We start from the raw sequence: 12,679 nt of genomic DNA, 5'->3' as shown, positions 1-12,679 counted from the left end.
TAGGGGCTTGATAACTAGGTCTCGGAGGTGCATTATTTTGAATAGGGTTATTGCTTTTATAGGAGAAGTTCGGGTGATTCCTCCATCCAGAGTTATAGGTATTCGAATATGGGTTCCCTTGGGTGTAGTTCACTTGCTCAGAGTGGGTTTCGTTTAATAGACTGCATTCTGCAGATTGGTGTCCTTTGGTTCCACATATCTCACAATCCGACGAAACTGCGGTTACAGTATTCGGGTTTATGCACATATGCTCGACCTTAAGGGCTAATGCGTCCATTTTAGCTTGCATCATGTCTATAGAGCTTAGTTCATGCACTCCTCCTTGGGCTTCCTTCTTCTCTACTGTCGCTCGTTCGACTCCCCATGATTGATGGTTTTGAGCCATATCTTCAATGAGGACACTAGCTTCAGGATAAGGTTTGTTCATCAGAGCACCGCCCGCGGCAGCATCGATGGTCATCTTTGTGTTGTAATTAAGTCCATTATAGAAGGTTTGAATGATTAACCAATTTTCTAAACCATGATGTGGGCATGCTCGTAACAACTCTTTATATCTCTCCCAAGCTTCGAACAACGATTCTCCTTGGTTTTGGGTAAATCTGGTTATATTGTTTCGAAGAACGGCGGTCTTACTCGGGGGAAAATATCTAGCAAGAAAAACTCTTCTAAGGTTATCCCAAGTCGTAATGGAATTGGGTGGAAGGGAATCTAACCATGATAGAGCTTTATCTCTGAGGGAAAAAGGGAATAATCTTAAACGTATTGCCTCAGGAGAAGCTCCATTGGTTTTAAAAGTGTCTGCTAATTGAAGAAATATTTTTAAATGTTGGTTTGGGTTCTCGGTAGCGAGACCCACGAATTGTCTCTGTTGCACTAGTTGCAGCAGGGATGGTTTAAGTTCAAAATTATTAGCTGGGATGGTTGGGTTTACTATACTAGAACTAGGTTCTTCATTAGATGGTTGAGCGAAATCCTTAATAGGTCTTTGGTTTTGATCTTCGGCCATAGCTCTCTTAATTCTATGAAAGAATAAACGTGCGCGAGCGTAACGTTCAGGTTCCACCAGAGGGTATACTAAGCTTAAACTTCCGGTGCTGCGAGTTCTTTGCATTGACCGGCGGGAAATAGCCTAAGTCTAAACGATATAACAACAGGGAAATGAAATTTGACGAAATTGGTCCCCGGCAACGGCGCCAAAAACTTGATGCGGTGTTTCACAAGTATACGAACGCGTCAGAGTAATATAAAAGATTGTTGAATCCACAGAGACCAAGTGTCAATCTATCGTTATCTATTGTTATGGTGTTTATCAAAGGCAATCGAAATAGGTGTTTTTGTAGTGTGCAATGAAAAGTAAAGTGTTGAATAAAGATTAATTAATAAAGATTGGGTCGAATGTAATTCACGTAATCAATTAATAATCCAAGTACTTGCTAATAGAACTACTTATGGGCAATGTTTTCTACTTTGAAAAGAACTAATTTAACAGGAACTGTCGCTTTCGCGTATTCAGAACCGAGTTGTACTCCCTAATCAAACCCTCTTATTGTCACTTATAAAAAGGCGCGCATTGCGTTAGAGTAGTAAACCTATTTTTAAGAAATATAGTATCTTGACTAAGTTGAAAAGTATTATAACCTGGATTTCTTAACCAAAAGAGGTTCTCACGAACCAAACTCTAAACTTATAAACGCGTCCGAAAATAGTTTTAAAATCTCTTTTCTTCTTAATGTTAAAATCTCCTAATGAACTAAACAAAGCGCTTTCGCTGTTTTTGAAATAGTTAAAAAAAATTAAGTTTAAAAAGACGTTGGACGGCTTTCGATCTTACCCAACGGAATTGAAGTGCGAGAAAACTTAAGTTGAAAGTTAAAATAGCCCTTAAGTGTTTCTACGAACAATTGTACGGATTACTGGTTCAATTACGATCCTTACATTCTAACCTTATAAATTTAGTTAGACATGGTAAAGTAAAAGTGCATTAATTTAAATAAAAGTAGTGCGAGTGCGGAAAGTAAATAAAAGTAGTGCGAGTGCGGAAAATAAACAAAAGTAGTGCGAGTGCGAGGAAATAAATAATTTAAAGCGAGTGCGAGGAAATAAATAAAAGTAAAGCGAGTGCGGGAAATAAATAAAGTAAAGCGAGTGCGAGGAAATAAATAATTTAAAGCGAGTGCAAGGAAATAAATAAAGTAAAGCGAGTGCGGGAAATAAATAAAGTAAAGCGAGTGCGAGAAATAAATAAAAGTAAGGCGAGTGCGGGAAAATAAATAAAAGTAAAGCGAGTGCGGGAAATAAATAAAGTAAAGACAAGTAATAAAAACCTGCTCCAATCGGAGGGTTGAATAAATTGCAATGCGGAAATGAAAATGGCGGCAAGATTAACTTCCTTCCAAAGTGCTCCAAACTCGATTACAGACTCTATCACAGACTCGATTACACAATTGTGGTAACACTCCAATGCGAAGCGATTACCACTTTAAAATACTAAATATATGCCTAAGTGAAACAAAGTTGCTCTGAGTTTGCCTCTGCTCTAAGTTTGGGTGATTGTAAAAGTGAATTCGAGTTTCTATTTATAAGTAAGTAAAAAGATGGAAATGACAAGGATGCCCTTCAACTTGAAAATGGGAGGGAAAAACTTTCCTCTTGTGGCGCCCGCCACAAGGCCATGGCGCCCGCCACAAGAACAAAATCAGGCTCCTTAGTGGAAGTAGTGGGGAACGTGGGAGTTGAGGGAAGTTGAGCTTGGACACGTCATGGCAGGGTCTATGGCGCTAGCCATGGGGTAGGCCACAAGAACAAAATGCTGAATTTTAGGGTTTTTGGCTCTTTTTCGCTCCTCGATCGGGGCTCCGATTAATGTAAAAACCTGAAAACAAAGGAAAACATACCAATAACACAACAAAATGATAATAAAACAACTAGAATGCATGTGAAATCGGAGTCGAAAATACGGTAAATTTTAGTGTTATTAGCTGCTATGAATGAAGGCTTTGAGTGTGAGAGAAAGAGAAAACGAAAAATGCAACTGTAAAAAAAGAATGCTTCTGCACAAGGGTTATATTTATAGAACCACTTGTGTGGGCTTCAAGCTAAAAGACCCACTTAAGTGTATGTGGCCCATATCTTATAATATTCCCAAAATCACTTAAGCCCATGGTACCTTACCATATTTCGTATTCTATTTAAGTACACCGTACCTTACGATGTTCTACAATTCACTTAAGTGCAACGTCCCTTACGGTGTTCCTTAGTTACTCTATCTCTCATCAATCCGTCCTTTGTGTGTGACCCTGTAGGTTTTCGCGGCATTGGCAATTATATTAAATCACGTATTTAACATAATAAACAGTGAGCGGTATCTAGCAACACATCACTGCTACCCAAGACACGAAAATGTCATGTGATCTGACAAATCCTTCTGTGATAATACTTATGTGCATAATTACCCTTTTACCCTTATGTCTATATTGAACACAAGGCATAGACTGTGTCATCCTTATCCAGTTCAAATTGGGCCCATAGACATTTATCCTGTTATACAGGACGGGCAAATTCCATCTAGGTCACTCATGTCCCTCAGCATGCTTCGTGGAGTACCCATCAACTGTCTTTATGGTTAACCACTTACGGAAAACGTTTGATCAGCAATAAAGCACTCGACTCTACATCTAGGGTCCATAGTGGTTTCAGGTCGAAGGGTGGTATACACCATTATCACCATGAGAATAACTTATGAAACTTTGCATAACTTTCTATATAGTACTCTCATAGCGGGTCAATCCAGTATAAATATTACTCTTCATATTCATACCTATGTTTAAGACTTGATAACTCCTTATCCATTGATCCATGAGATGTGATCATCAGTCTATATACATAATAGTCTTAATGCTTTAATGTTATCCCACTTCACAATAAAGCTCGACTACGGATACTTTAAGAATAGTGTCCTTATGTTTAATGCGATCTCATGATCAAGTCACACTTGATACATTAAACGGACTAGCTATCCTAGGGACTTTATTAAACAAACATAATAAAGAAAAAGCCTTTTATTATTAATAAATAATTCGATACGAGTACCAAAAGTATTGGCCTCTAGGGCTTACACCAAAAATATAATCACCTTTAGGTGATACTGTCAATAGTATGGATTAACAATCTAAATTTAGAACAAATTGATTGAGAAAAATTAGCACCCAATAAACATAAGCATTTAAAATGATTTTATACGGAAAATATCATAATTAAAAAAAGAATGGAAAAATGATACATAGTGATTCTCCATCTTTCAATTATTGTGTGTGAGAAATACTCTTTTTTTACCTGACACGTATATAATAATGAGAAATAGATATATGAAAAAAGAGATTAAAGATATAGAAGCATACCTTAAAACCTCAAGTGATGAAAAAAAGGAAAACATGTTCCAAGGCGGTAAAAAATTGAAGATATTATAACACATGAAAAACGGATCAAAAGTCATTACAGAATATGAGAGCTGCAAAGCAACAACATCTTAAGGAGATCAACAGCGGCTTAAAAGCCCCAAATAAACAGTTTGTGAGCCACAAGAGGCACATCAATCGCAATCGTTGTACTATTTTCATTAGCTAGCAAACAAGAAAGACGAAGGTCGAGTAGGGAAGTGTTTGGGGGAAGTAGCTCATGTTGCCACTAATAACGACTCATGAATCTAGTTATTGGAGGTAGTGGCCACATGAAATTGACTTCTAGGAAGCTATAGTGACTTATGTATGGTGCACTGTGCAACACTCCTCGAAAAGCAAGTCTAGTTCAATTGTTAATAAGATATTTTTGTTCTCATTTTTTACATCTCCCTCTTGTTTGTTTTGGATTTTATTACGAGATTCTCTCTCTCTCTCTCTCACTCTCTCTCTCTCTCTCTCTCTCTCTCTCTCTCTCTCTCTAACGAGAAAATTCTAAAATAGGAATTATAATAATCTAAGCCATTCCTATACATACATCACTGATTAACAATACTTTAATTGGAGATGCAGGGGATCGAACCCTGTACCTCTCGCATGCAAAGCGAGCGCTCTACCATTTGAGCTACATCCCCATATATAAAATTATTCTTGAATTTTTAAAATCAACAATACAATATTATTTCATCAAAACTAATGGTAAATAAGTTGCATGTCTGATACAAAACATTTATTCATGCAAAGAAGAAAGAACAAAAAAAAGTCAAATAAATCTAAATCTTCTTTTTTTTATAAATAAAATTACTTTTAAATACTTGTGTTAGCCCTTCAAAAGTCATATATGAAGGAGAACGGCGATCCAAAATGCAGCGGAAATTAAAATTTTCTCCTTTAGTGATCCTTACGAATGGGCATGATCAGTGATAGAATATTTACCTCTTCTGACGATTGGAACCTTTGATGCAGATCTACAAGGCGATCATGAACGTTGAACGACGACAACGCCTATACTCAGTCCACACGAACGGATTCCTTCAATCTCAGTGCTAGCTGCTATGAATGAAGGCTTTGTGTGGGAGAGAGAGAGAGAGAGAGAGAGAGAGAGAGAGAGAGAGAGAGAGCGAAAAAATGCAACTGCAAAAAAAGAATGCTTTTGCACAAGTGGTCTATTTATAGAACCCCTTGTGTGGGCTTCAAGTTCAAAGGCCCACTTAAGTGTATGTGGCCCATATCTTATAATATGCCCAAAATCACTTAAGCCCATGGTACCTTACCATATTTCGTATTCTATTTAAGTACACCATACCTTACGATGTTCTACAATTCACTTAAGTGCACCGTACCTTACGGTGTTCCTTAGTTACTCTATCTCTCATCAATCCGTCCTTTGTGTGTGACCCTGTAGGTTTTCGCGGCATTGGCAATTATATTAAATCACGTATTTAACATACTAAACAGTGAGCGGTATCCAGCAACACATCACTGCTACCCAAGACACGAAAATGTCATGTGATCTGACAAATCCTTCTGTGATAATACTTATGTGCATAATTACCCTTTTACCTTTATGTCTATATTGAACACAAGGCATAGACCGTGTCATCCTTGTCCAGTTCAATATTGGGCCCATAGACATTTATCTTGTTATACAGGATGGGCAAATTCCATCTAGGTCACTCATGTCCCTCAGCATGCTTCGTGGAGTACCCATCAACTGTCTTTATGGTTATCCAGTTACGGAAAACATTTGATCAGCAATAAAGCACTCGACTCTACATCTAGGGTCCATAGTGGTTTCAGGTCGAAGGGTGGTATACACCATTATCACCATGAGAATAACTTATGAAACTTTGCATAACTTTCTATATAGTACTCTCATAGCGGGTCAATCCAGTATAAATATTACTCTTAATATTCATACCTATGTTTAAGACTTGATAACTCCTTATCCATGATCCATGAGATGTGATCATCAGTCTATATACATAATAGTCTTAATGCTTTAATGTTATCCCACTTCACAATAAAGCTCGACTACGGATACTTTAAGAATAGTGTCCTTATGTTTAATGTGATCTCATGATCAAGTCACACTTGATACATTAAACGGACTAGCTATCCTAGGGACTTTATTAAACAAACATAATAAAGAAAAAGCCTTTTATTATTAATAAATAATTCGATACGAGTACCAAAAGTATTGGCCTCTAGGGCTTACACCAAAAATATAATCACCTTTAGGTGATACTGTCAATATTATGGATTAACAATCTAAATTTAGAACAAATTGATTGAGAAAAATTAGCACCCAATGAACATAAGCATTTAAAATGATTTTATATGGAAAATAGCACAATTAAAAAAAGAATGGAAAAATGATACATATTGATTCTCCATCTTTCAATTATTGTGTGTGAGAAATACTCTTTTTTTACATGACACGTATATAATTGTGAAATAGATATATGAAAAAAGAGATTAAAGATGTAGAAGCATAACTTAAAACCTCAAGTGATGAAAAAAAGGAAAACATGTTCCGAGGCGGTAAAAAATTGAAGATATTATAACACATGAAAAACGGATCAAAAGTCATTACAGAATATGAGAGCTGCAAAGCAACAACATCTTAAGGAGATCAACAGCGGCTTAAAAGCCCCAAATAAACAAGTTGTGATCCATAAGAGGCACATCAATCGCAATCGTTGTACTATTTTCATTAGCTAGCAAACAAGAAAGATGAAGGTCGGGTAGGGAAGTGTTAGGGGGAAGTAACTCATGTTGCCACTAATAACGACTCATGAATCTAGTTATTGGAGGTAATGGCCACAGGAAATTGACTTCTAGGAAGCTATGGTGACTTATGTATGGTGCACTGTGCAACACTCCTCGAAATGCAAGTCTAGTTCAATTGGTTCATAAGTATTGGCTCAGGTCAGGTCACATAATGCTTTCACTTGTTAATAAGATATTTTTGTTCTCATTTTTTACATCTCCCTCTTGTTTGTTTTGGATTTTATTACGAGATTCTCTCTCTCTCTTACGTGAAAATTCTAAAAAAGGAATTATAAAAATCTAAGTCATTCCTATACATACATCAATGATTGACAATACTTTAATTGGAGATGCAGGGGATCGAACCCTGTACCTCTCACATGCAAAGCGAGCGCTCTACCATTTGAGCTACATCCCCATTATAAAATTATTCTTGAATTTTTAAACTCAACAATACAGTATAATTTCATCAAAACTAATGGTAAATAAGTTGCATGTTTGATACAAAACATTTATTCATGCAAAGAAGAAAGAACAAAAAAAAGTCAAATAAATCTAAATCTTCTTTTTTTTATAAATAAAATTACTTTTAAATACTTGTGTTAGCCCTTCAAAAGTCATATATGAAGGAGAACGGCGATTCAAAACGAAGCGGAAATTTAAATTTACTTTTTTAGTGATACTTATGAATGAGCATGATCAGTGATAGAATATTTACCTCTTGTGACGATTGAAACCTTTGATGCAGATCTACGGAGCGATCACGAATGTTGAACGACGACAACGCCTCTACTCTGTCCAGACGAATGGATTCCTGCAATCTCAAGGCTAGCTGCAATGAATGAAGGCTTTGAGTGAGAGAGAGAGAGAGAGAGAGAGAGAGAGAGAGAGAGAGAGAGAGAAAATGAAAAATGCAACTACAAAAAAAGAATACTTCTGCACAAGTGTTCTATTTATAGAACCACTTGTGTGGGCTTCAAGCTAAAAGGCCCACTTAAGTGTATGTGGCCGATATCTTATAATATGCCCAAAATCATTGAAGCCCATTGTACCTTACCATATTTCGTATTCTATTTAAGTACACCATACCTTACGATGTTCTCTAATTCACTTAAATGCACTGTACCTTACGGTGTTCCTTAGTTACTCTATCTCTCATCAATCCGTCCTTTGTGTGTGACCCTGTAGGTTTTCGCGACATTGGCAATTATATTAAATCACGTATTTAACATATTAAACAGTAAGCGGTATCTAGCAACACATCACTGCTACCCAAGACACGAAAATGTCATGTGATCAGACAAATCCTTCTATGATAATACTTATGTGCATAATTTCACTTTTGCCCTTATGTCTATATTAAAAACAAGGCATAGACTGTGTCATCCTTTTCCAGTTCAATATTGGGCCCATAGACATTTATCCTGTTATACATGATGGGCAAATTCCATCTAGGTCACTCATGTCCCTCAGCATGCTTCGTGGAGTACCCATCAACTGTCTTTATGGTTATCCTGTTACGGACAATGTTTGATCAGCAATAAAGCACTCGACTCTACATCTAGGGTCCATAGTGATTTCAGGTCGAAGGGTGGTATACACCATTATCACCATGAGAATAACTTATGACACTTTGCATAACTATCTATATAGTACTCTCATAGCGGGTCAATCCAGTATAAATATTACTCATAATATTCATATCTATGTTTAAGACTTGATAACTCCTTATCCATGATCCATGAGATGTGATCATCAGTCTATATACATAATAGTCTTAATGCTTTAATGTTATCCCACTTCACAATAAAGCTCGACTACGGATACTTTAAGACTAGTGTCCTTATGTTTAATGTGATCTCATGATCAAGTCACACTTGATACATTAAACGGACTAGCTATCCTAGGGACTTTATTAAACAAACATAATAAAGAAAAATCCTTTTATTAATAATAAATAATTCGATACAAGTACCAAAAGTATTGGCCTCTAGGACTTACACCAACAATATAATCACCTTTAGGTGATACTGTCAATATTATGGATTAACAATCTAAATTTAGAATAAATTGATTGAGAAAAAATAGCACCCAATGAACATAAGCATTTAAAATGATTTTATATGGAAAATAGCACAATTAAAAAAAGAATGGAAAAATGATGCAGAGTGATTCTCCATCTTTCAATTATTGTGTGTGAGAAATACTCTTTTTTTACTTGACACGTATATAATTGTGAAATAGATATATGAAAAAAGAGATTAAAGATGTAGAAGCATACCTTAAAACCTCAAGTGATGAAAAAAAGGAAAACGTGTTCCGAGGCGGTAAAAAAATTGAAGATATTATAACACATGAAAAACGGATCAAAAGTCATTACAGAATATGAGAGCTGCAAAGCAACAACATCTTAAGGAGATCAACAGCGGCTTAAAAGCCCCGAATAAACAGTTTGTGAGCCACAAGAGGCACATCAATCGCAATCGTTGTACTATTTTCTTTAGCTAGCAAACAAGAAAGACGAAGGTCGGGTAGGGAAGTGTTGGGGGGAAGTAGCTCATGTTGCCACTAATAACGACTCACGAATCTAATTATTGGAGGTAGTGGTCGCAGGAAATTGAATTCTAGGAAGCTATAGTGACTTATGTATGGTGCAATCTGCAACACTCCTCGAAAAGAAAGTCTAGTTCAACTAGTTCATTAGTATTGGCTCAGGTCAGGTCACATCATGCTTTCACTTGTTAATAAGATATTTTAGTTCTCATTTTTTACATCTCCCTCTTGTTTGTTTTGGATTTTATGATGAGATTCTCTCTCTCTCTCTCTATCGTGAAAATTCTAAAATAGGAATTATAAAAATCTAAGTCATTCCTATACATACATCACTGATTAACAATACTTTAATTGGAGATGCAGGGGATCGAACCCTGAACCTCTTGCATGCAAAGCGAGTGCTCTATCATTTGAGCTACATCCCCATATATAAAATTATTCTTGAATTTTTAAACTCAACAATACAATATTATTTCATCAAAACTAATGGTAAATAAGTTGCATGTTTGATACAAAACATTTATTCATGCAAAGAAGAAAGAACAAAAAAAAAGTCAAATAAATCTAAACTTCTTTTTTTTATAATAAAATTACTTTTAAATACTTGTGTTAGCCTTTCAAAAGTCATATATGAAGGAGAACGGCGATCCAAAATGCAGCGGAAATTAAAATTTTCTCCTTTAGTGATCCTTACGAATGGGCGTGATCAGTGATAGAATATTTACCTCTTGTGACGATTGAAACCTTTGATGCAGATCTACAGGGCGATCACGAACGTTGAACGACGACAACGTCTCTACTCAGTCCACACAAACGGATTCCTTCAATCTCAGTGCTAGCTGCTATGAATGAAAGCTTTGAGTGAGAGAGAGAGAGAGAGAGAGAGAGAAAACGAAAAATGCAACTGCAAAAAAAGAATGCTTCTGCACAAGGGTTCTATTTATAGAACCACTTATGTGGACTTCAATCTGAAAGGCCCACTTAAGTGTATGTGGCCCATATCTTATAATATTCCCAAAACCACTTAAGCCCATGGTACCTTACCATATTTCGTATTCTATTTAAGTACAGCGTACCTTACGATGTTCTACATTTCACTTAAGTGCACCGTACCTTACGGTGTTCCTCAGTTACTCTAACTCTCATCAATCCGTCCTTTGTGTGTGACCCTGTAGGTTTTCGCGGCATTGGCAATTATATTAAAACACGTATTTAACATAATAACCAATGAGCGGTATCTAACAAAACATCACTGCTACCTAAGACACGAAAATGTCATGTGATCTGACAAATCCTTCTGTGATAATACTTATGTGCATAATTACCCTTTTACCCTTATGTCTATATTGAACACAAGGCATAGACCGTGTCATCCTTGTCCAGTTCAATATTGACCCCATAGATATTTATACTGTTATACAGGATGGGCAAATTCCATCTAGGTCACTCATGTCCCTCAGCATGCTTCGTGGAGTACCCATCAACTGTCTTTATGGTTATCCAGTTATGGAAAACGTTTGATCAGCAGTAAAGCACTCGGCTCTACATCTAAGGTCCATAGTGGTTTCAGGTCAAAGGGTGGTATACACCATTATCACCATGAGAATAACTTATGAAACTTTGCATAACTTTCTATATAGTACTCTTATAGCGAGTCAATCCAGTATAAATATTACTCTTAATATTCATACATATGTTTAAGACTTGATAACTCCTTATCCATGATCCATGAGATGTTATCATCAGTCTATATACATAATAGTCTTAATGCTTTAATGTTATCCCACTTCACAATAAAGCTCGACTACGGATACTTTAAGAATAGTGTCCTTATGTTTAATGTGATCTCATGATCAAGTCACACTTGATACATTAAACGGACCAGCTATCCTAGGGACTTTATTAAACAACCATAATAAAGAAAAATCCTTTTATTATTAATAAATAATTCGATACGAGTACCAAAAGTATTGGCCTCTAGGGCTTACACCAACAATATAATCACCTTTAGGTGATACTGTCAATATTATGGATTAACAATCTAAATTTAGAACAAATTGATTGAGAAAAATTAGCACCCAATGAACATAAGCATTTAAAATGATTTTATACGGAAAATAGCACAATTAAAAAAAGAATGGAAAAATGATACATAGTGGTTCTCCATCTTTCAATTATTGTGTGTGAGAAATACTCTTTTTTTACCTGACACGTATATAATTGTGAAATAGATATATGAAAAAAGAGATTAAAGATGTAGAAGCATACCTTAAAACCTCAAGTGATGAAAAAAAGGAAAACATGTTCCGAGGCGGTAAAAAATTGAAGATATTATAACACATGAAAAACGGATCAAAAGTCATTACAGAATATGAGAGCTGCAAAGCAACAACATCTTAAGGAGATCAACAGCGGCTTAAAAGCCCCAAATAAACAGTTTGTGAGCCACAAGAGGCACAACAATCGCAATTGTTGTACTATTTTCATTAGCTAGCAAACAAGAAAGACGAAGGTCGGGTAGGGAAGTGTTAGGGGGAAGTAGCTCATGTTGCCACTAATAACGACTCATGAATCTAGTTATTGAAGGTAGTGGCCACATGAAATTGACTTCTAGGAAGCTATAGTGACTTATGTATGGTGCACTGTGCAACACTCCTCGAAAAGTAAGTCTAGTTCAATTGGTTCATTAGTATTGGCTCCATCTCCCTCTTGTTTGTTTTGGATTTTAGTACGAGATTCTCTCTCTCTAACGTGAAAATTCTAAATTAGGAATTATAATAATCTAAGTCATTCCTATACATACATCACTGATAAACAATACTTTAATTGGAGGTGCAGGGGATCGAACCCTGTACCTCTCGCATGCAAAGCGAGCGCTCTACCATTTGAGCTACATCCCC

The 12,679-nt window shown here is 36.2% G+C and overlaps 4 non-coding genes across 4 annotated transcripts; 1 reads left to right on the top strand and 3 right to left on the bottom strand.

Annotated features, from left to right (window-relative positions):
* The first annotated feature begins 515 nt into the window (after positions 1-515).
* On the top strand, positions 516-622 carry LOC127108730 (small nucleolar RNA R71). Its single transcript, XR_007796247.1, has one exon. It is a non-coding gene; the product is annotated as a small nucleolar RNA R71 (small nucleolar RNA).
* A 4,394-nt stretch (positions 623-5,016) lies between these two features.
* On the bottom strand, positions 5,017-5,089 carry TRNAA-UGC (transfer RNA alanine (anticodon UGC)). The gene has a single exon. It is a non-coding gene; the product is annotated as a tRNA-Ala (tRNA).
* A 2,482-nt stretch (positions 5,090-7,571) lies between these two features.
* Positions 7,572-7,644, bottom strand: TRNAA-UGC (transfer RNA alanine (anticodon UGC)). The gene has a single exon. It is a non-coding gene; the product is annotated as a tRNA-Ala (tRNA).
* A 4,962-nt stretch (positions 7,645-12,606) lies between these two features.
* On the bottom strand, positions 12,607-12,679 carry TRNAA-UGC (transfer RNA alanine (anticodon UGC)). Its single transcript has one exon. It is a non-coding gene; the product is annotated as a tRNA-Ala (tRNA).

This window comes from Lathyrus oleraceus, chromosome 7 (assembly GCF_024323335.1).
Source record: "Lathyrus oleraceus cultivar Zhongwan6 chromosome 7, CAAS_Psat_ZW6_1.0, whole genome shotgun sequence".
NCBI lineage: Eukaryota > Viridiplantae > Streptophyta > Magnoliopsida > Fabales > Fabaceae > Lathyrus > Lathyrus oleraceus.
The sequence above is the reverse complement of the archived record's forward strand: the minus strand, read 5'-3'. Positions and strand labels throughout refer to the sequence as shown.